The sequence below is a fragment of the Canis aureus genome, chromosome 9 (genome assembly GCF_053574225.1).
Source record: "Canis aureus isolate CA01 chromosome 9, VMU_Caureus_v.1.0, whole genome shotgun sequence".
Classification (NCBI taxonomy): Eukaryota; Metazoa; Chordata; class Mammalia; order Carnivora; family Canidae; genus Canis; species Canis aureus.
The window spans coordinates 50,565,139-50,590,053 of record NC_135619.1 but is presented as its reverse complement, the minus strand read 5'-3'; the positions used below and the strand labels follow the sequence as shown (position 1 = coordinate 50,590,053).

The 24,915-nt window shown below is 38.9% G+C and overlaps 1 protein-coding gene across 2 annotated transcripts in view; it reads left to right on the top strand.

Annotated features, from left to right (window-relative positions):
• ENTPD5 (ectonucleoside triphosphate diphosphohydrolase 5 (inactive)) overlaps positions 1-24,915 on the top strand; it is a 52,036-nt gene that overhangs the window by 2,430 nt on the left and 24,691 nt on the right. For both annotated transcript variants that reach the window (XM_077909957.1, XM_077909956.1), the window contains exons 3-6: positions 689-814; positions 6,296-6,374; positions 13,249-13,314; positions 22,944-23,016. The gene's annotated coding sequence lies outside the window, so the exon portion shown is untranslated. The remainder of the gene's footprint in view (positions 1-688; positions 815-6,295; positions 6,375-13,248; positions 13,315-22,943; positions 23,017-24,915) is intronic.

Here is a 24,915-nt window from a genome sequence, read left to right as displayed (position 1 = left end):
GTCATTAAAGGAAAGAGAGGGCTGATTTAAAGGACCAATTTGAATATTCATATCAGTTAGAAACTCAGAAATATTTTTGTGGTAATCTGGAATGTATACACACTGCTCTGTTTTTACCATAGCACATGTTCCAGCTTGTGCAGCAGTTAAAACATCTAATGCCATTCTATTTTGTAAAACTGTTTTATGCATTTGTATTACTCAAGTATTTATAAGAGAAATGCTATTTTGAGTGTCATTTAGGACTTAGACTGTTTACTTATTAAGAGCTTCAGTGTGCCAAACAACATCATCCAATCCCAAGAAGGGAACAATGATAGATACTAGGTGGTCATACCAATGAAACACAGAACATATCCACATTGTTTTAAATTTGGAAGGTTAGCTGGGTTGGTAGTCGTTTTAATAATGTGTCCATGCATCCAGGCAAAATCCATAGTACAGCAGCCTATCCAGCCTGGAGAAAGCTATGGACACAAGTTAGAGCCGAATAGCCATTGGACCCTGTTAGGAGCTAGCCATCTAATTCTGGGCCTCCTTGAACTGCAGTCAGAATATCAAAGGCCATTCAGTTTTGGAGGGCCACCTTTTGATTTTGTGGGTGAAACTCAATCTGCCGGTTGAGTCTGGTTAAAGATAGCTGTTGTATGCTCAGCTAAAGCCTCTGTTTGCAATTTTATATCAATAGAGAGAGTTCCTGGGATAAATATAAGGAATAAAACCATCAAGAAGCCCTCTTTGTTTGAGGTCTAGCCTTAACAGTATCCTAATTATTAGGAATCACTGGCAAGGGGGAGAAAACGTGTCTCAGGAGGTAAGTGTATCATCTAATGCAATCATAGGGAAGGGAAGGTCATCCATTTCCCCCCAAGTCCGTAGTTAAACCCATGAAGTGGGGTATGCTCCATTTTTTAAGGAGCAGTTTTGTCATCACAGTCACACAGAATTGGTCAAGGTGATAGTTGAGCTACACAGTTGTTGGGAAATCAATCCTATTTGGCACCTGTTCAAATAAGCATATACCACGGAGGTCCTATTATTTCCACAGAATAACCAGCACGAAGATTGTCTATAAATGAGCTATTGTGGCAGTTTCTCTGAAATTTACAAGTTGTCTAGTTTAGGCAAACAACGAACATTCAAAGACAGTTTAACATCCTCAAAGGTGGGTTATTGAAACATAATTTTTCTCTTTAAAAATCATCATTATTTCCAGAGGTGGCCAAATTAAGACTAATTTGTAAAACAAGTTCAGTTTGAACAAACTTGGCCTTATTATTTACATAAGCTCAGCAAGGATAGGGATTGGTGTATAGATCTTTTAAAATCTGCTGCTGGAATTTTCATAAGGAATCTAGATTGAACTTTTAGTAGCCTCTTGGCCAGAAGCCAAGCCACGTTCTTGCCATCAGTTATGCCTGCAATACCTGTAAACTTGGGTGAATTTCTCTTCATGAGATCCCCAAAGTATCCTGAGGTTCTTGCACCTGCCAGGAATTGACATTTTTTACTAACCTGGTAAGAGTACTGGGAACTCTGTAAGCAAAGGTATGAGGCAGCATTCTCAATGGGCTTTATAAAAGGCTCCATGTTTCATAAGTCAACCTCAATTCCTGAAAACTATTTGGTTCTGAGTCTATGCATGTCTCTCTCAAATATGGCATTCCAGTCAAAGCCTTAGTAAACTAACCAGTGTTTCCAATGGTATTCTGTTACAAGGAGAATAGATTTTTTTTTTTTTTAATTTACTCATGAGAGATACAGAGAGAGAGGCAGAGACATAGGCAGGGGCAGAAGTAGGCTCCCTGTGGGGAGCCTGATATGGGACTCCATCCCAGGACCTGGGGATCACAGGGATCATGACTTGAGCCAAAGGCAGATGCTCAATCACTGAGCCACCCAGGTGCCCAGGAAAATAGATTCTTTTGAACTTATGCAAATGACCATGATTGCCATGGAAGAAAAAATACTTAGACCTTTTGAGTATCAGAGGGTTCAGGTGGAGAGAAAAGTTAAATGCTTCAATTTGTTCACAAATGAATACTTTATCATATTTCTTTAAGTCATAGATATCTTAAGGGAAAGTTTCCTTAATCTGGAAAGTAAACATTTAGAGAATCAGCAGTGTTTCAAAGAAGAGTCAAAAGCTATAGTCAGGGCAGCTCTGGTGGCTCAGTGGTTTAGTGCCACCTTCAGCCCAGGGCATGATCCTGGAGACCCAGGATGGAGTCCCACATCAGGCTCCCTGCATGGGGCCTGCTTCTCCCTCTGCCTGTGTGTGTGTGTGTGTCTCTCATGAATAAATAAATAAAATCTTAAAAAAAAAAAAAGCTATAATTATCTTTTTCAGTTCATTTAGTCACATGTTACTAATTCTTGTTTGCAGTCTTTAGTTCTGGAAATTCTTAATGCATTTCAGTTTTATGATCTTAAAGATATCAAATACTTGTATTTGTCAAAAAAAGACCTTTATATGAATCTCCTTGAAGACGGAATTCATTTTGCAAGAGAATAAGATCAATTACAAATGACAAAAACTCAGAAATGGACATTGTTAATGATGTGAGTTACGATGCAGTTGACAAGGAAATTCAGTTATTTCTCTGACACAGAACACTTTAATAATCAGAATATTGAGTGATGACCTTGTACCAAAACCAGCATACCATATGAAGAAGCCTAATTAGTCAAAAAGATTTCATTCATGATTTAAATCTTTTTTTTTTTTTTTTTTTAATTCATGAGAGACACAGAGAGAGAGAGAGAGAGGCAGAGACACAGGCAGAGGGAGAAGCAGGCTCCAGGCAGGACGCCAAATGTGGGACTCGATCCCCAGTCTCCAGGATCATGCCCTGGGCCGAAGGTGGCGCTAAACCGCTGAGCCACCCTCATGATTTAAATCTTGAAGAAGTATGTTAAACCTTAGAAAATTTTAAAATGCATGCTAAATAGGATTACAGATCACTAAAGACCTGATAAAAACAAAAACATAGAAACTGGTTTGCCTGGACATAGAAAAGAGAAAAACATTGTTTATATTTTATCAAGAGCAGACCAACAATCCAAGAAAACTTTTTTTTTCTTTTTTCTTTTTTTTTTTTAAACAGAGAAAGAAGGATTTCAAACTTACACCAGTGTATTTTTAAAATCCATTCATTCCAGGACACCTGGGTGGCTCAGTGGTTGAGCGTCTGCTTTGCGCCCAGGGCGTGATCCTGGGATTGAGTCCCACATTGGGCTCCCTGCATGGAGCCTGCTTCTCCCTCTGCCTAGGTCTCTGCCTCTCTCTCTCTCTCTGTGTCTTTCATGAATAAATAAATAAATCTTTTAAATAAATAATAAAATCCATTCATTTCAACCTTAGTCTGTCCTGACCAGGCATAAAATTCCTTTCCAAAGATTTCCCTTCAAAACTTTCTACAACTTTCCTTTGCATTCAGATTTTGGCCAAAGCCATGTCTCTCCAAACAACCAGTGTCATTTTAGGACAAAATTTTAATTTTTGTAATTTTTTTTTCTAATTTTATTTATTTGAGAGAGGGAGAGACAGCATGAGCAGGGGTCAGGAGGCAGAAAGAGAGAGAAGCAGACACCCTGCTGAGTGGGGAGCCTGACGTGGGGCTCAATTCCAGGACCTTTAGCATGACCTGAGCCGAAGGCAGCCACTTAACCAACCTGAGCCACCCAGGTGCCCTCAAAATTACTTTTTTTTACCTTCAACAAAAATGTATTTCTATTATGTTTTTCTTACACATACAGAGTTGCTTCATTTCCTTAAGTGTTAATTACATTGAGTAGAATTGTGACTCTTAGAAACTTAATCTCCAGTGAAAACTAAATAATAACCAATTGTGAGCAGAATTCTTTAGATAGCAAACTTATGAATTGTTAGGCATACAGCATGTTTCCCAACAGACCCAAATATCCTTTGTTTCTTTGCAATAAGTAATCAAAAGCACAAACCTACATTCAGTAATCAGTGCTTTAGCACTTTATCCTATTTGGAAAAGACCTAGATGGCCAATGAATTCAGTCCCAATTTATCATCCAAGCAAAACTTTAAAGTTTCAGGTTACCAAAAGATTTTGAAAACTATCTTAACAATTACCCATGAAAACTTTGAGACAGGCAAAATTAACCATCATTTTAAGTCATCTATTTGCTAACAAACCGCAACAGAGATAACATGAGCTTATTTGACCTTCAGTAATCCCTGGTAGAATAAAAATTTCGTATTTAATGCTGATGACTCTTAAGGATATGCCTATTTTAATTAAACCAACAAACTTAAATTAGTTTAAATACCAAGGTATGTTCCACCTGGGCCCACTGTAAAAGTCCGTTTGTTTTCCACTGTCAATTTTTGCCTGGGGCACTGGGGAAATATGCAGTGAGCAGTGTTAATTCCAGGGGAGTGCTTTTCTCTCCTTGGCAGGGAGGAGATGGAAAGGAGCCAATGGTGTCTGTTGGTACTGAGGATGGTATAGGAACCAGTTATGCAGGTGGCACCCAAGATGGTATAGAAAGAGGAGGAGGGGAAGATGGTTCTAAACTTTGTCAGCTCGGACCAATGAGCAGGCACCATGGCTTTTTTCCACCAAAGTGGAAATATGCAGTTCATGTCTGGCCAGAGAAGACAAGAATTTTCCCCAAAACAAAGGGAGATTCAGTAGCTGCTTGGGAATATTCCTTAAAGTCCCTTTCCTGAGTAGACTAACCATACGGCTCTAATTATAGCCATTAACCTGGGAAATGAGGGAGAAGCCCCCACATTTATGAGGAGAAGGAACAGTGAAAGAGTCAGAGTCCCCCCTCATTAGGGATGGCCTGTGTTTCCTCTAACAATCGGGGTTCTATCAGGAGGAGGCCTATTTAGATAATTATCATTCAGTATATCAGGAGGGAGTTTACTGGCCTGGTTACTGACCAGACATGTTCTGCTAGAGGCCCTTAGGTCTGGGTCCAGACTTAGAGCCCTGATGGTCTGGACCTGGGGTACTTCCTCCCTTTTGCCCTGCTTCTTGCAGAACAGATCTAACTGAGATCCTCCTGAGGCCATGCAGTATTACAGGAGATCAGTCTCTTCCTAAATTTTGCAATCTGAATTGTTTTCCATTGGGCTAAAAGGCATCCTAAGGGAGAGTCCTTGGGAACTGAAGAGAGAAGAGCCATTACCAAGAAACCCCCACCACCACCATTTCCTGGGTGGCATCCCATGCAGAATATGTCAGAGGTCCTGGTGTCAAAGCTGTCTGAGGCATCCCTTGAACAAAATCACTGTGATCACTGCCCTGCTGTAAAGTCCTGGGGGAGAGATGCTACCCCCACCCCTCTGCTGGCTTCATGTATTTTTGGTGTATTTTCCCTCTATTTGTCTCTCACACTCTGGTGGGTCCACGGTAGAATCACCTCTGAAGGAATTTCCTCTGATTTGGAATCCATAAAAGGATTCGTTTTTGAGTTTCTGAAAGTGCACCCAATTGAAAACTTGCAGAAAAGAGAGAGCATCTTCTTTAGAGGCTATATATTCGGAATTCTAAAAATTGGTTATTGTATAGTTATTGTATAATATGAAAGTCAGTCCAAGACTTTCCTTGTTTGAACACAAGCCTATAGACTGATCTATAAACATGAAAGTTTTATTATAACAAGATTATTTCTTAATATGCACATACTTTAATTGCATGTACTTTATAGTTTTTTAATCCTACAACTTTTTTTTTAAGATTTTATTTATTTATTCATGAGAGACACACACAGAGAGAGAGAGGCAGAGACACAGGCAGAGGGAGAAGCAGGCTCCATGCAGGGAGCCTGATGTGGGACTCGATCTCGGGACCCCAGGATCATGCCCTGGGCCAAAAGCAGGCGCCAAACCGCTGAGCCACTCAGGGATCCCAATCCTACATTTTTATTGACCATAAGTTTGATTTGTAGTTAAACTGTTGTGATATGACTGTTGTTAAGATAAATGATCATATTTATATGGTTCTAGAATGCCATATTCTGAATTTTCACATTCTCTGCCAAAGAACTGAATATTATTCGGTCATCTGTTAGTGAGAAACATCTGATAATACAGATAGTGCAGTAGGAAGTTGCTGTCTAGCAATTTATCTGGTAACATTTCCTTTTATAATTTCTGTAATTTCTGGGAGGTAGGTTTACTATGAAGTTTCAGGATTATCTTGCTGAATAAATATGCTTTGTTTTATTTTTTAGAATGTTAATGCTTTTAAAACTTGGACTAAGCCACTTAGTGTTTTGTTGACTTTACAATTATTTTTTCCCCCAGTTTGCATAGTTCCTGGTCAATATAGAAATGTGGAGTGTCTTGACTGAATCCTCATGCAGACAAGATCATTATGGTCCTGGTAGGTAGGATAAGTAACCTGATATAAGGTAATATCTGTGCTAACCTAAAGCTCTAAATGTACTTCATATGCTTCTGGGTCATTTTTGTTGGTGTTTTCTTTCCAAATTGGATTGTCCTTACCAAATGATGACTTTTCTCTTGTCCTATTGATTGTAATATCAAGTGTACAGTTCAAAAAGCAAATAACTTAGGACTACATAACAAAGTATATTGGGGATCCCTGGGTGGCGCAGCGGTTTGGCGCCTGCCTTTGGCCCAGGGCGTGATCCTGGAGACCCGGGATCGAATCCCACGTTGGGCTCCCGGTGCATGGAGCCTGCTTCTCCCTCTGCCTGTGTCTCTGCCTCTCTCTGTGTGTGACTATCATAAATAAAAAGAATAATAATAATAAAAAAAATTAAAAAAAACAAAGTATATTGTATTTCCTGGTTTTCTTTTATTTTCAAAATATATAGTATTTGTAATTTTCTAGTTGTTCCCAAATTGGGTTTACTCTGTAAAGTTGTCATGGCTTTATTCTGGTTTAGAGTGGAGACTCAGATTTCTACTCATAAATCATCCTTGAAATCATCTGATAGCAGATGTGACTCTATAGGTGGAAGAGAGTAGGTGTATAGCTTTTGATTTTGTTTTCATACAATGTTTGGAATCGTAGATAAATATATTATCCAAACTATATCTGAAGGAACTTATCAATGTTTCTGAATATCAAGGGGAGTGAGTTACTTTTTTTTTTTTTTTAGATATTTATTTATTTGTTTGTTTGACAGAGTGAGTGAGCACAAGCAGGGGGAGCAGCAGGCAAAGGAAGAGGGAGAAGCAGGCTCTATGCAGGAAGCCCGATGTGGGACTCGATCCTGGGACTGGGGATCACACCCTGAGCTAAAGGCAGACACTCAACCACTGAACCACCCAGGTGTCCCCCATCTTACTTTTTTATTGCACATGGTACAAATAGAGAATTCTATTAAATATGTATTATATTGTAACATTGGCTAGTTCACATCCCTGCAAAGGATAAGGAATCCTGGAGATCAAGGATTTACTGTTATCAACATTAAAAGCTGGGTTTTTTTTTAAACATTGTTCTATTTTTATACAATAATTATTACCACTGGCAATTGATTTGCGAAGTATTCAATTTTTATTGTCCATTCTGACAAAGCCATCAAAGAGAACTAAAAGTTCTCTAAGAAAAATTATACACATAAATTTCAGTCCCTCTTATTTTCACTTTGATTTCATGGATCTGTCAGATATTTACTTAAGAAATGTTAAAAAAAAAAAAAAATGTTTAGTGAGGGACACCCGGGTGGCTCAACGATTGAGCTTCTGCCTTTGCCTCAGAGTGTGATCCCCGGATCCGGGACCAAGTCCCACATCAGGCTCCCTGCATGGAGCCTGCTTCTCCTTCTGCCTGTGTCTCTGCTTCTCTCTCTGTCTCTCATAAATAAATAGATAGATGATAGATGATAGATAGATAGATAGATAGATAGATAGATAGATAGATAGATAGATGATAGATAGATCCTTTAAAAAAAGAAATGTTTAGTGAGGGGGTGTCTGAGTGGCTCAGTCAGTTAAGCATCTGACTCTTGATTTTGGTTCGGCCATCATCTCAGGGTCATAAGATTGAGCCCCACATCTGGCTTCCTGCTGTCTGCTTCTCTCCCTCTCCCTCTACCCCTTCTCTTGCTCATTTGTGCTCTCTCTAAAATAAATAAATAATTCTTAAAAAAAATTTAGTAAGTACCAGCTGTATATCATGCTACCTGATAGCTTGAGGAGTACAACACATTCAAGTGGCTTATAGTCAGGTGTATAAGGTACTGACCTGAGCATTGACCTGTGAGAGTACACAACTTCACTGGCACCTATATACAAACAGTTAATAAAAAACACCAAGCTGTGATGAATAAAGGGGAGATAGCATAAGTGCTGCAAGAATTTGGTGACATGAAAGACTTCATAGAGAAAGTTTACAGATGGTGGACTGAAAGGAAGGGGGAAGACTTTGTGGAAAGGCAGAATGATGTGAGCAAAATTCAGTATGTTTGAGACAAGGGGATGTTTAAAACAGTAGTTTCCAAATTGTGGTCCATGGACCTGTAGCATCAGCATCACCTGGGAACTTGTTACAAATTAGAAATGTAAGTTCTCAGGCTCCACTTGAGAACTGCTAAATTGCTGGCAGTGCGGCCCACCCACCTGTGTTTTAACAAGTCCTCCAGGTGGTTCTGATACATCCTAAAGATTGAGACTTGAGAGACTAGAGCAAGGTTCTTGTATGAAAGTAGTGGGCAAAAAAACTTCAGTAAGGTAGCCTGGACATTCACAGTGGAGGACTTCAGATATTGGGCAGGGAGTTAAACTTTTGTCCTACAGTGCAGCATCACCAACTTGTAACTTGAAGGCTGGATTTGACCCATAGGTGTGTTTTGCCAGGCCTGAAAAGTGCCTTTTTTTTTTAATTTTTAAAGATTTTTATTTATTTATTCATAAGAGACACACAGAGAGAGGCAGAGACATAGGCCAGGAGACAGTGATAGTGATGTCTACAGACTTGCCTCTAGACTCTAGAGTCTGAGGGTTGAGGCTCAACAATCTTTTTGGGCGTTCCACACATACCACCATAAACACCTATTCTTGCATTTACTGTATGAGAAAGCCCTACATCCAATGACTAGCAGTTAGTTACTCCATGATGTCATAATCTCCTGGTTTCCTTTCTTTTTCCTTGGTTCCTTTTCTTCTTTCTTTTCTTCTTTCTTTCTTTTCTTTCTTTTCTTTTCTTTCTTTCTTTCTTTCTTTCTTTCTTTCTTTCTTTCTTTCTTTCTTTCTTTCTTTCTTTTTTTAATATTTATGTATTCATGAGAGACACAGAGACAGAGGCAGAGGCAGAGGGCGAAGCAGGCTCCCTACTGGGAGCCCAATGCAGGACTAGATCCTGGGACTCTAGGATCACGCCCTGAGCTGAAGGCAGATGCTCAACCACTGAGCCACCCAGGTGTCCCTGGGGTTTGTTTGTTTTTTTAAATATTTATTTATTTGATTTTTAATTTATTCATGAGATAGAGAGAGGCAGAGACATAGGCAGAGAGAGAAGCAGACTCCATGCGGTAAGCCTGATGTGGGACTTGATCTTGGAACTCTGGGATCATGCTCTGAGCCAAAGGTAGATGCCCAACCACTGAGCCACCCTGGCATCCCTGGGTTTTTTATTTTTTTAATGGAATTAGTTGTCACTATTTAAAAACTGGATTCCACACAGAAATCTGTACTTTCAGCTTGTCTTGAAAAATCAGAAGACCTGGCAATATTGGGCTGGTGATTCATCATGGCAGCAATTTGCGGCAGCAGCGCCCATTTAGATGAGATGTGTACTCTCTAGCTTGCCATAGTCCCTACCAATTCCTATTGGTTTACACCTTTACTCAGTTGTATTTCCTCCTTGGCCCCCGTAAGTATTTAGGTATTTGAGTTTGTACCTTCTGTTACAAACAGTGGGAAGTTGATGAAAGTTTTGGTTTTTTAAAGATTAATTTACAGAGAATGAGCAGCAGGGAGGGGCATAGGGAGAGGGAGAGGATCTCAAGCAGACTCCCCTCTGTGTGCAGCTGGACATGGGGTTCAATCTTACAACCCTGAGATCATGACCTGAACTGAAATCAAGAGTCAGATGCTTAACCAAATGAGGCACCTAGGCACCCAAAATTGTGAAAGTTTTAGAGAGTGAATTGATTTATGTATTCATTAATTCATTCAACAAACATTGGTTAATTAAACATATATGCCAGTTGTACAGTGTTCAAAGATAAGTGAATTCCTAATATGCTCTGGATTAAAATGTAGTGGGAGGGGGATCCCTGGGTGGCTCAGCGTTTTAGCGCCACCTTTGGCCCAGGGTGTGATCCTGGAGACCCAGGATCGAGTCCCATATCAGGCTCCCTGCATGGACCTGCTTCTTCCTTTGCCTGTGTCTCTGCGTCTCTGTGTGTGTGTGTGTCTCTCATGAATAAATAAATAAAATCTTTTAAAAAATAAAATAAAATAAAATCTAGTGGGAAAATGATGAAGACAGTAGTGTATGGATTTGAGAATAGAAATGTTGGTAATTTGCTGGGTGGCTCAGTGGTTCAGCGCCTGCCTTTGGCCCAGGGCATGATCCTGGAGTCCTGGGATCGAGTCCCACGTCAGGCTCCCGACATGGAGCCTGCTTCTCCCTCTGCCTGTGTCTCTGCCTCTCTCTTTCTCTCTCTCTCTCTCTCTCTCTCTCTCTCTTTCTCTATCATGAATAAATTAATAAAATCTTTTAAAAAAAAAGAAATGTTGGTAATTTGAAGACCAATTAAGCTGTAACAATCTAAGTCTGAAATAATAAAGGCCAGAATTTAGTTATTACTAGGGATACTAGGAGGAAAAAAAGGAGAAAGAGATGAGAGAGATATTGCAAAGGAAAAATAATCAGTTCTTGATAACAGATTGGAATATAGAAGGTATGAGAGTAGAGAATTCAAAGATGATGAGGATTTTGGGTTGTGAGTTAGGAAATCTAATAGATGCCACTAATAGAAACAGGAAATAAGAAAAATCCATTTAGCCCTCTCTGCAGGGTGGGGGGCAAGGGTGCCAAGGAGATGGAGCATTTGGAGATGTCAGCTTGAAGTGTCTCTTGTTTTGAGTTCAGTGTATTGACATGCATACAACATTAAGTGTTTTTAAAAGGAAAACTTAATAGAAATGTCAAGATTGCAGGCTTAGAGGTAGATATCACTCATTCCATCCTTGGATTCCAAGGGCATACTAGGAGAAGTATTTAAGTTGTCAACAAAATGTATGAAGACCTTTCTTGAAAACATTTGCTTTGGGGCCCATATAGTTAGAATTTATAATCTTGTTTGAATCCTCTCTTGGTTGTATTATTTTCATATTTATGCTGCATAGGTTAAGTTAAACTTTATGGGAGAATAGAAGGTACTGTATAAATTCAAATGCTTAAAGACATTTTCTAAGTATCAGTACTACCCTTCAAAATTTAAATCATAATTGGCTGTGTACCTATGAGATATCCAAAGGAAGAAGTGTTGTCATAGCTGTTGTTTCATTGAAATAGTAGCCAAAGTTTTTCCTCATTTGATCTTATGTTTAGTTCCATCTGCACTTTCCTCTTTTTTCTTTTTGAAGTAAACTCTGTCTAGTGTGGTGTTTGAACTCACAACCATGAAATCAAGAGGCACATGCCCTATGGTCTAAGCCAGCCAGGCGCCCCCATCTGCTTTTTATTTTTTTTTAAGATTCATTTATTTGAAAGAGCGAGCATGAACAGGGGAAAGGGTAGAGAGAGAGAGAATGTCAAGCAGACTCCACCCTGAGCTCAGAGCCTGATGCAGGCTCCACTCACAACCCTGAGATCATAATCTGAGCTGAAATCATGAGTCTGACACTCAACCAACTGAGCCACTCAGGCTCCTCACCACATAATGTTTTTGAAAATTTTTTTTTACTGTGATGGTAAAATATAGAACACAAAAATTGCCATCTTAACCATTCTAAGTGTACAGTTCAGTAGTATTAATTATATTCACAGTCTTTTTTTTAAAAATGTTTTAAAATTTATTTATGATAGTCACTCACACACACACACAGAGAGGCAGAGACACAGGCAGAGGGAGAAGCAGGCTCCATGCACTGGGAGCCCGACGTGGGATTCAATCCCGGGTCTCCAGGATCGCGCCCTGGGTCAAAGGCAGGCGCTAAACCACTGCACCACCCAGGGATCCCTATTCACAGTCTTTTATAACCATTACTACTGTTTCCAAAACTCTGTCATCACCCCAAACAAACTCTAAGCCTATTAAGCAGTAACCTCCATTGTACCCTCCGCTCAACTCCTGGTAACCTCTGATCTACTTTCTGTCTCTGTGAATTTACTTATTCTAGACATTTCATATAAGTGGAGTCATATATATCTTTTTGTATCTGGCTTCTTTCATTTAGCATAATGTTTTCAAGGTTCATCCATATTGTAGCATGTGTTAGAACTTCATCCCTTTTTTTTTTTCAAGTTTTATTTATTTAAGTAACCTCCACACACCCTATGTGGGGCTCAAACTCACAACCTTGAGATCAAGAGTGACATGCCCTTCCAACTGAGCCAGCCGGGTGCCCCAGAACATCATTCCTTTTTATAGCTAAATAATATTTTACTAAATATATGTATCATATTTTTGTTTACATATTTATTAATGGACACTTTGGTTGTTTCCACCTCTGGTTGAACAGTGCTATAATGAACATCAGTGTAGAAATACATTTGTTTGAGTCCCTGTCTTCAAATTGTGAATGTATACTTAGGACTAGAATTGGCTTGGTGCCTTTTAACCATGTACTCATACGTGTAATACTAAATGGCCACTCTTGATCACACTGTGGAACACACAACTCATTATTTGACTTCTTTATGGAGAAAAAAAAACCCACTAAGTGCATAAACTAGATTTTATCCACTTTGTGGATTAGCTCCTTAGTCACTGACCCCTATACATTTACACACATACATTTATACAGAGATATATACTAGCTTTTAGAGGGAGTGTGATTTGCCTCCCTTTGTTGTTGCTGATTTTATAAACAAGTGATTTTATAAGAGTGGCTGTGGTTGTAGTTTAAATGAGAAGAAAGTATGGAAGAAGACAAAGAGCTTAAGAGTACTAGACTGCAAGTCAGGGGATGAATGTGGTGATCTGGTTTCCAAAGACTGAACAGATTAGAAATAAATGTGAAAAGAGATTACTACCTCAAAAATAAGCATCCTGACAAGAGGGAAAAGAGAGAACTTTGCTCTTATGATTATCCATGTCTATCTTCTACAGGTTGAAAAAATGTCACATTAGTTGAAAGAAACAAAGGGGAATGCCCAGAAGAAAAAGAAAATATTGGTAAGTAGCCAATATAAAGTAGTACTCTACTTTTCCATAGGTAGATTTCTCCACATTCTGCTTTCTTATTCCTGAAAGCTCATGATAAATGGAAAGGGATCTTTGAGCCACTAAAAAAGCTGTCACAAAATCTGCAACCCTTATTCTTTTAGAGAGACTCTAATTTGCATAAGTTTACATAAAAGTCTAATAATTATGTCTTTCTGATCTGCATCCCATTGATTTTAAAGATTTTTAAAAATTACATGATGGCAGCTTATTGAAGGAATCACACCCATGGCACACTAATCAGTGATAACATAATATGTCAGGGAAAACAAGCTCAAAAAAGTAAATCAATCTGGGACCGTTTAGTGGCAGGCAAACAGTTCTATAGAACTGTAGCCCCAGAGGCATTCCAGTTTTGCAGAAAAACATAACTAATGATCATAATCATCACCCTGAATCATAAGTCACCTTAGAAATATTTGTAGCTAGCATTGTTAAAATAAAGATGTTATGTTATTTAAAGGGGAAGCATCTTAGACACATTTGCAGAAATGTACTTATATGGTAGCCCTATTCCTTGCTTTATATATCAGATATCACATAATATTTCAGTCTTTCTCGTTTTTTTATTTTGATGGAACATATTTGAAGCAGAAGATACTTTTCATTTGATAACAAGAAAGGGAAAATGGGTTTTCATTTCTCTTCCCACAAATTCCAGTGTAAACAGTGACAGAGCACACTGATCCTTGTAATTACTCTTCTGCACATAAATACCTCCTACAATGGATATGAGTTTGAAGGCAGAAATGGTTGATCACCTTATATTTTTATTATATTTGCTCATTGGGGGAATATGAACCCTCTCCTGACTGGTAGTATCTTCCTGTATAAAGGTTTCTCACTCTTCATGAATGGGTAAGAAAAGACCTTATGACTTGTGAAGAGAGAGAGAAGCAGCAAGAGCAGCTGCTTTCCCTATGCAGTGACGATTGTAACCAAGTCAAGCCCAAAACCATGAAGAATGAAGTCAGGCACTGTCTGATCTCATTTTGGTACAATACCCAAATGGTTTCATTGTATAGAATTGGCCTTTTTGACACTTATCTAATGATGTTTTGATTAAAATGGAATAAAGTACAGAAAGAAGTGATCTATTAATAGGAAAGAATTTTATATTTGTTGGTTAACTACCAATGTATCAATTCTAATTCCTTTATAGGGAGGGTTTGATCTTATGGTTGGAGAGACCTTAAAAGAAATCTCATTCAATCAGCCTTCTGGTCTGTGAATCCACCTGGGACAATGTGGTCAGATTTGAGCTGAGCCCTTGGGGCAAGAATCCTCTCCTCCCTGCCAGCACAGCAAATCCTACTGCTGGAAGGTTCTTCCTGTTTAATCTCTCCCCTTGTGGTTTCCATGCTTACAGATCTTATTACAGTTCTTTGGCAGATATCTAAAGCAAGTTATTTAATAACCCTTTTTTATTTTGTTGATACTTGAAAAATGCTGGGTATAAAGTTATTGAGTGGTTTTCATGTCTGTACCAGTTATCAGTTTTACCCTTCTACCAAATATCTCTTTATTACCTAAGTATAAATGCTACTATTGTCTGATTAGAAATTTTCTTTCTATATATAGCATGAAAAAAGTTGCTGTTCTGTTTAAAATAAATATTTTCACTCTATGCCTTCCTTGATTAAGCATTTTATTTCACTGTTAGGTTTATTATTCAGTTATTAATAGATGCTTATAATCTTAACGAATATAAGGACTCATTTGTTTTCTCCCTACTCTTTTTTAAATATGTCTGACTTTTTCGAAGTATTTAAATTCCTGCCGCCCTTAGGAACAAGCAGAAAGTTGTATGAGTTATAGTTTTTATGACTTTAATGCTTTTCCTTAAGGAAAATATTGGGACTAGGGTCACCTGGGTGGCTCAGTTGGTTAAAGCATCTGACTCTTGGTTTTGGCTCAGGTCATGATCTCAGGGTGGTGAGATCAAGCCCTGTGCCAGGCTTCACACTCAGAGCAGAGTCTGCTTGAGATTCTTTCCCTCTCCCTCTCCCCTAGCTTGTGCTCACTTTATTTCTCTCTCTCAAATAAATAAAACCTTTTTAAAAGATATCAGAACTATAGCAAAAAATGGAAAGCATCAAGTAGTAGAATATGACATTTTCAGAAAATTTTTTTAAGATATTATTTATTCATTCATGAGAGACACAGAGAGAGAGAGAGAGCCAGAGACACAGGCAGAGGGAGAAGCAGGTTCCATGCAGGGAGCCTGATGTGGGACTTGATCCCAGGACTCTAGGGTCACGCCCTGAGCCAAAGGCAGATGCTCAACTGGTAAGCCACCCAGGCATCCCGATTTTCTTTTTTTTTTTTTTTTTAATTTTTTATTTATTTATGATAGTCACACAGAGAGAGAGAGAGAGTGAGAGAGGGAGGCAGAGACACAGGCAGAGGGAGAAGCAGGCTCCATGCACCGGGAGCCTGATGTGGGATTCGATCCCGGGCCTCCAGGATTGCGCCCTGGGCCAAAGGCAGGCGCCAAACCGCTGCGCCACCCAGGGATCCCGCATCTTGATTTTCAGAAAAATAAAAGTCCATACTGTTTTTAATTTTTAAGAGTTAGTATCAGTGGAATAACATGTAGTTCCTAAAACAAGAAGTGTGTAAGCTCTGTTAATAGAAACATATATAAATTGAAAAAAACCCAAAGACAAAATATTATGTAAATACTGGTTATAACTTGCAGTAGCCTGTAAGATGGCCTCCAGTGATTCTCACCTCCTGGTATTCATGCCCATCCTCTCATCAGGATTGGTCTGTATGGCCAATGAAATATGGGGGAAATAATAGTATATGACTTACAGGAATAAGTCATAAAAAAACATCACTGCTTCTACCTTGCTGTCTCTTGGATTTCCCACTCTGGATGAGACATCCACCATGTTCTAAGATATTCAAGGCTCTTTGGAGAGTCAACGTGGGAAGCAGCTGCGGCTTCCTTCCAACAGCCAGCATCAGCTCGCCAGCCATTGAGTGATCCATTCTAGGAGGTGGGTTTTCACCTTCAGTCAAGCCTTCAGTTGACTGTAGCCCCAGCCTGCATCTTGACTCCAGTATCATGAGAGACCCTGAGCCAGAACTATCCAGTGAAGCCATTCTCAAATTCCTGAACTACAGAAACTGTGAGATAATAAATGTATATTATTGTTTTAAGCAACTAAGTTTTGAGATTATTTGTTTGCAGCGATAGGTAACTACTGTATAGCATTGCAAGTATTTATTGGTTTGACTAATAGAAGAGAACTTGGACAATGTAAATAATGTTTAGTATCCTTTATTTAGCTTTGAGGGGAGGAGTTACTTCAGTTTATCACAATTTTAACAGTGTGTTTGATTAAAGAAATTCAATATAGCTATAGAACTAGTAGATTCAGAAAAATAAAATTATAGTTTCTCCTAAATATGTTTAGATTAGGTATTCATTAATCAATTACATTCTCTTAAAATCTATTTATAAAAGTATATATTATTTTTCCTTTTTTATAAAAAAAGATTTATCTACTCATTCTAGAGAGGGGAAGAGGGGCAGAGGGAGAGGAGAATCTCAAGCAGACTTCCCAGTGAGCACAGAGCTTGACATGGGGCTCGATCTCAGGACCCTGAGATCAGACCTGGGCTGAAATCAAGAGTCATATGCTTAACTGACTGAGCCACCCAGGTGCCCCTAAAGATTTTAATTTATTTGAGAGAGTGCGCGAGAGAGTATGAGTTGGGGAGAGGGAGCAGAGGGAAAGAAGCAGACTCCCCTCTGAGCGGGGAGCCCAATTTGGGGCTTGATTCCAGGATCCTGGGATCATGACCTGAGCTGAAGGCAGAGGCTTAACTGACTGAGGTACCCAGGCACCCCTATTTTTCCCTTCTTATGTCACTTTGTAATTTATTCTTATCATCAGTTTCCATTGAGAACTTTCTTGGACACTCCTGTAGGTACTTGGGCTACGTCAGTAAACAATTCCTGATCCCTGCTCTCTAGGAGCTTATATTCTATCAGAAGAACATAGATAATAAGCATAATACATAAACTATCTCATATGTTAGAATGTGATAAGGTGCTATAAAAAATGAAAAAGATTGTTAGGGGGATTGACAGAGCAGGCAGCAGTAAGGGCACATGAGGGAGGGAGTTTAGTATTAAAGATAGGTCTCAATAAGAAAGTGGCATTTGAACAATGATTTGAAGAAGTTGCAGGAATTTATCAAGTAGAGGTATATTTCTGACAGTGGGGACAGCTATAGCAAGGCCCTACATCAGGAGCATGTTTGATACACACACAGATGTCAGTGTTGGGGGAGTGAGTAAGATGAAAGCTTAGATAAGGTCAGAGAGGTAATGGGGAGAGAGGCAGAGGAAATGGATCCGTGAAGACTGTATTGGAATCTTGCTACTCTGGGGGAAATGGGAAGCCATTGCTGGATTTTGCAGAGGAGAGACATGCTGTAACATATTTTAAAAGGATGACCTTGGTTGCTTGTTAAAAAGACTCTAGGGGAGTGAGAATAAAAGCAGAGGAAAAAAAAGAATAAAAGCAGAGATGTGTTAAGACATTATTAGAGTAAATCACATGAGAGATGATGGTGACTCAGGCCAGGGTGGTAGCAATGAGTAAACAGAAATGGTCAGATTCTGGAAATGTAATGAAAGTAGAACCAGCAGAAAACAGATTAAAGCTCTTGGTTGTGTATAGGAAAGAGATGAAACTGCTGTAAGACTTTTGTATGTCAACGCCAATCTAACTTTCCAGCTTCATCTCTGATCATTCTCCTCTGCGGTCTACTTCTCCTCCCACCCCCATATCCATTTTTCCCTAGAGTCATTCTAGATGACCCTCCCTGAGTGATCTAGTGGTTAAAATTGTGGACTCTGACATTAAACCATCTGGGTGTGATTTCTGGCTCTTTCTCCTTACAACTATGTGGTCTTACCTAGCTGCTTATGCTTCAGCTTTCTCATTTCTAGAATTGGGATGTTAATAATGGAGCCCAACTCACAGAGTGGTATGGTAAGATTAAATGAGATAATGCATATAAACTATTTAACGTAGTGCTTGGCAAGTCTTAGCTGTTATCATTATTAACTCAGATTATGTTCCTTTGGCCACAGTCTTTCCTCTGCATTAAGTACTAACCCTCTCTTCTATACCCTCTTCCACTATAGTCTACTTTTTGTTTTGTTTCTGTAATCCATATTACAAAAATATTTGAGGAAATAAAAAAATAAGATCAAATCATCCATAATTTACCTATCTCTTTTCATCATTTTATAGTCCCTCTGGTCTTGATCCACATATCTATATTATTTGTGTAATTCTGTTCAGATGTCATCTCATGATGCATTTCCCAATCCTGTAGGTAGAGTTAGTCCTTTAAGGCTTTGGGATCCTTTAGTGTTTTATGATTAACTTAAGAAGGTGTGGTTCTTTGTGTCTATGTCTGTCACCTCTACCAGACTCTGAGCTTCTTGAATAAAAACATCTGTTTATTCAGGTTTAATTCTTGATCACCTAGCACTTAATGGGCATCAGTGAACATTTATAGAATTAGATGCTGAAACAGAGCCTACAAAGGCTCCACTTCAGTCTTTATTACATGTAACAGCCAGATTCATATTTACGACACTCTCTTCCTCAAAATCTTCAGTGGCTTCCCATTCCCTGCAGAGTTTAGTCTAAACTCAGCTGAGGGGATCCCTGGGTGGCTCAGTGGTTTAGTGCCTGCCTTCGACCCAGGGCCTGATCCTGAAAACATGGGATCAAGTCCCACGTCAGGCTCCCTGCATGGGGCCTGCTTCTCCCTCTGCCTGGGTCTCTCATGAATAAATAAAATCTTTTTTAAAAAACTAAAATAATAATAATAATAAACTCAGCTATTTGGTATGCTGTACTGTCTGACCTGAATTTGCCTTTCCAACTGTATTTCCTCTCACAGTCAAACTGATGTGTTCACTGTTCCCCAGGGGCCTCCATCCCTTTTCTATATCCATGTCTTGAATCAATGTTTCCTGAAAGCACTCCTTTCCTGTCTTAATGCCCTTTCTCAGGACCCTCCTTAAATGCCACTTCTTTCACAAAGCCTTCTCAGTTATTCCAGCTGGGAATAATGTCTCCATGCTTTGAAGTCTCAGAGCACACTAACTGAGAGCTACTTGTCACATTTTAACTTTACAGAGGTAGTTAATGAACATGCATTTTCTTTCCTGTTTCCTGTAATTTCTTAAAGGGTAAGTCTAAAATGATTCATCTTTGCATGCCGTACTTGTAAGTAGCACTGGGCAACTGATAATTTCTGGAATGGCTAAATGAATGACTATATGAATAAATAGGATTCCTAGAGTAGCACTCCTATCTATGAGCTGGTTTGGAGGGGAATGGGGAGTTGGGTATGTGATACATCACCATAGTAAGACACTAGGAAAGGTGGTACTCCCTTCCCTGATGCTTTTGTCTGCAGATAGTATTAGCTCAATTGTACCAAGCCTATTCATGAGAAATTTACTGATGTCTGACATGTTCCAGGCTTAGTACTTGGGTCTGGGAATACGAAAGATATCATGTACCCTGAACCTTCAGATAGCAAAGTGTTCCAGGACTCTGGACCTTGGTTTTGGGTATGTAGGTCCCAACATACATTCCCAAATGAGGTATCGCTCACTCTGAATCTATTTCAGACTTAGCTAATTAGACTAGTTTTGTTTTTGCTTTGCTTGGCTAACTTGTGCTCTGGGTGGTTTAGCTAATCCATTTCAGTAGTTCAGCTTATTTTTTAAAATTTCCATTCTGGTTAAATTTTAAACTTGCATTATGTTTAATTTTTAATTTTATTAGAGCTAGCTTCTCTGTGGAGCTCAGGAGAATTGGCAGTGGGAGCATCACTAAGACTTTGTGGTGGAACTTTCTAGTCACCTGTCCCGTTCCATTATTTTAAACTGTTGAGAAATACTGTGTCATTTTATTCAGTTGAGCCAATATGGATATTTGTTTAGGTAGGGAATAGAAAGATTTAAATAACGGTCAGGTGTCACCATGGAACTGTTTGTTTAAGGAAAACAAATCCACTCCTTTTGGAATCTGATTCAGTGCCTACAGAATCATCCTTCCTCACACCTGTGCTCTATTCTGGTCCTCTATACTCCATCTGTTTAATACTTAAAGTTCTCAGGGTTTTCCTTGTGTCACTTCACCAGTTAATTCCTACCTCTGATTTAGGATCCAGCTTAGGCCTCATCCCTTAAGGACCCTCCCTTACCCTTCCCATCTCCATCCTTCCCCTTCTGAGATGAGTTACTTGCCTCTTAGGTCCATTCCTATAATATACTTTTTTTTTTTTTAAGATTCTGTTTCTTTGAGAGAGAGAACACGAGAGAGACAGCATGAGTAGGGGAGAGGCAGAAGGAGAAGCAGACTCCCCACTGAGCAGGGAGCCCAACTGAGCTCAATCCCAGGACTCAGATCTTGACCTGAGCCGAAGGCAGCTGTTTAACTGACTGAGCCAGGCACCTCCCATTCTTAAAATATTCTGTGCATATTCCCATAAGAGAACTTACTACAATTTGTACATTTTAGCTATTTGTTTACTTGTCTGTGTCTTCTAGTAAGTTGAAGCCCCAAGACCTGGGACTATATTTGATTCCTCTTTTGTGTCTAGAAGCTATCATAGTGTCAGGAATACGTTAGACATTCAGTAAATGCTTGTTAATTAGACAATTCAATACCCAGCTTTCTAAATTCATCACAAGGATAAAAGCTATCAAGAAGTACAATTAACTTTCGCACTCTTGGGCTAAGGTTATAAAAACATCAAGTAGGGAATTATTAACATTATTACATAGTTATGTATTATATAATTATAAATATAACATTTAATAATGTAAAAACATTATTACATGTAGGTAATTAATATCCTGTATACAAACACAGAATTCAGTTCTGAGCAACTTCTGCCCTACAAGTAATAATTCTATTTGGCACTTAACTATCATAAAAGTAGATGAACCAGACAATCATGTGTACCCAGAAAAAAAGTGGATAAGGGAGGAGTGAAGGATCAAGAAGGGAGTGAGCTAACAAAAAGCCACGTAGTTAGTTGCAAACTAACACAAAGGTGAATGTGGTTCATGAAGCTAACTTGCTTCAGAAGGGCTGAACTAGGAGCAAAGAGCAAAAGGCAACCAACAGTGAAAGCAAGGATTCATGGGGAACAGGCAGACATGAGCAGGTGAGCACCCAAATGGGGCCCAGGTTCTATGGTATTTTAATCTGTCTCTGGTGACATGGAAGAAGGGAATCTGAAGCATGAAGCTCTAGGGAGGCTGCCTAGGGAGTATTAATGTTTACTATAGAGACAAAGATATATTGAAAAGACCTTTGGAAGGAAATGAGAACAGTGACAAACGCTAGCTGGCACCAAGGTCTCAAAAGAATTGAAGAGGGGGCTTTGTTGGGGTGAATAGGTAAAAAGTGAGCAAGAGATGTTGAGAAGACCAGTTCTGAAGGAGTGAATTTCAATATACTGATGTGTATCCTCCCCAGTGTATAGAAAAGTAAACTTGACCATCTGCATTATTTTGAGTAGCATATAAAACATATAATTGACACATTTGGAGAAACAATCCTGCCTTGGAAGTTTTGAATTGTGATCTTCCACTGGGCAGATAATTAACTTCCTGTTGGAAAAAAGTCAGCTATTATATATTTGTTAAATGGGTAGGATCCAGTTCATCCTTTCATGGTATTTATTCAACACCTGTGTGCTAGCCATGTTCCAGTACCAGGAACATATCATTGTATACAATAGACAAAAATTCCCGCTCATATATAGCTGACATGAGGATAGCAGGGAGCAGGGAATCTGGGAAAAAAAAGAAAAAAAAACCCGCACACTAAAGTAGTAAATTATACTGAATATGGAAAGTGCTATGGAAAAAAATAGAGAAGGAAGGTAGAAGATACATATGTGGCCAGGTGGGTTGCAATTTTAAATACGGTACACAGGGAAGGTCCCAAGAAGATGACATTTGAGCAAAGACTAACGAATGAGTAAGCTTTGCAGGCTGGGGCCATATGAAAAAGGATGCCATTTTATAAATTATAAGCCTTTATAATACCATTCTTAGCTAATCTTAAAAATGAGATTGGAAATGGTGTTAGAAGGTAGGGATTGAGAGCACAAGGGGTATTTTATGTTTTCATCCTCTGCTTTGTCTAAACTCTATTGTTTAGTTTTATACTGAGCACCTGGTATGACTCTGCACTTTTTCACTCCATGAAAACAGATACCTAGCATGCATTTTTTTCCCCTTGAAATCTCTTGGAAGAAAGACAATGTTTACTTAATAGAAATAGAAGCTGGAGAGGTTTTACAGAAACCACAATAATAGAGAAAACATGAGTGAGCCCTGAGAAGGTGCGTGGGATAAGTTGCAGAGGTTAAGGAAAGCTGGCTACTGGAAAGCTCCTTAATGCTTTTCCTGAGGGAGAAAAGGGACCAAGGACTGGATATGGTTTGAGCTCTGGACAAAGTGAGGATCCATTAATACTCAGAGAATCTGAAAGTGTCGTTTTTGTTTTCAGTTATTTAGATTGATCTATATGACCAGCCTGTTTGTTGTAAAAGACGAATCAGCCAAAAGGAGTGATATAAGATGTGAGTATGAATCTGGCCAAGCAGTTACTCTATTTTGGTGGTGTTTTCCTGGGATAGTTTCCTTTGAAACTCTAAAAGGTTTTTGTTTTTTTCCTAGCCAAACCCTTTATTCTTAATTGTAAAGTAGAAGTCCAGCCTTGAATTGTGTTCAAACTAATAATTCTAACTCTGCTTTTTAGTACCTCACAACTACTGTAGTTATTTTAAAGTTAAAAAATTAAAACTCTAAATGCAATTGACTTCAATTTACATTATTTTGAATATGTCGCCTTTGGGAAGAGAGACATTTTGATAAAATGAACCCTAAGAGGTCAACGTACTTGAGAATGACTGAAAATCCTCAATATATTTTCCAGATTACTCATACTCTGTTAGAGATAAGGGGACTGGACACTGGGAACTTTGGAATTAGATTTTATTTAACCAGCTACTGTGACTTGCATAAGGAAAAGTCCAGAGAAGAAAGCTGGAACAGGACATCAAAACTGTTTTGAACAAAGTACATAAAGGCCAATTAAGGAAGCCTTAAATGTGAGAGGATAGATATGTGGTATTCTTCATGAATATCAGGAGAAAATTAAGCCTAGAACAAAGACAATATAGCTTTTCCAGGAGACATTTTGTCATGTAACCCTACTCTAGGTTTTCAGCAGCATTTGTATCCGACCTACTATAATACACAGAGCTAAAACAAATAAAGCTGAGCACTAATGCTAAGATTTTTGTCTTTGCTAAGAACATATTAAGAAATATAAGCAGTAACTTGCCATAAGGAAGGCTTTTGAAATCAGAAAAAGAAAGGTTGGTAAGAGTGAAGACTGATTTCTGGCCAAGATTTTACCATTGACCTTTATGACTTTCAGCAAGTCATTGAACTTCTCTGGCTTAATTTGCCCATCTGCCTTAAGTGGTTGTTTTCTGTTTGTTTTTTTTTTAGAGGGGGTTTGTGGTGGGAGGGAGAGAGAGAATCCCAAGCAAGCTCCACGCCAGACATGGAGCCTGATGTTGGGCCCAGTCTCACGACCCTGAGATTATAACCTGAGCCAAAATTCAAGAGTCAGATGCTTAACTTATAGAACCAGCCAGGTGCCTGCATCTGCCTTAAGTTCTTACTGGGATAACATGGCCTAAAGCCTGTGAAGGATGTTTTCCAAAACCATGATGTCCAGGTGTCTGGCTGGCTCAGTTAGAGGAACATGCAACTCTTCATCTGTGGGCTGTGAGTTCAGGCTTCAAGTTGGGTGTAGAGATTACTTAAATAAATTTTTAAAACTCTGAAAAACCCACAATGGTCTATTTAAGTGTTTTTAAAATAAGTTGATTTCCCTAAAATGTGATTGTATGTGCAAGCCACTGGCAATATTATTGGTCATGGGTAGCAGTCCAGTAGCCTGATTTTTGAAAGCTGTAGACACCCCAATGCTACTGACTTTATAACTTCTTTGTAACTTTATGGCTTTATTTTTTTTTTAATTTTTTTAATTTTTATTTATTTATGATAGTCACAGAGAGAGAGAGGCAGAGACACAGGCAGAGGGAGAAGCAGGCTCCATGCACCGGGAGCCCGACGTGGGATTCGATCCCGGGTCTCCAGGATCATGCCCTGGGCCAAAGGCAGGCGCCAAACCACTGCGCCACCCAGGGATCCCTGTAACTTTATGGCTTTAATTCAGAAATTAAAACATCTTATATCAATTAAAAAAGACAAAAGAGAGGGAAAGAGAGAGAGAAGGTTAGTGTATGTTCTAAAGACAAAATTGTCAAAATGGAAAGAAGACAGACACAATAAAAAGAGCAGGTATCAGAGAAAGCCTTGAGTATGAGAAATCCACTCTACAATTGAAAGTAGAGAATGAGGAAATATATTTTAAATCCTAATTTCCTTCTGCAGCAAGATAC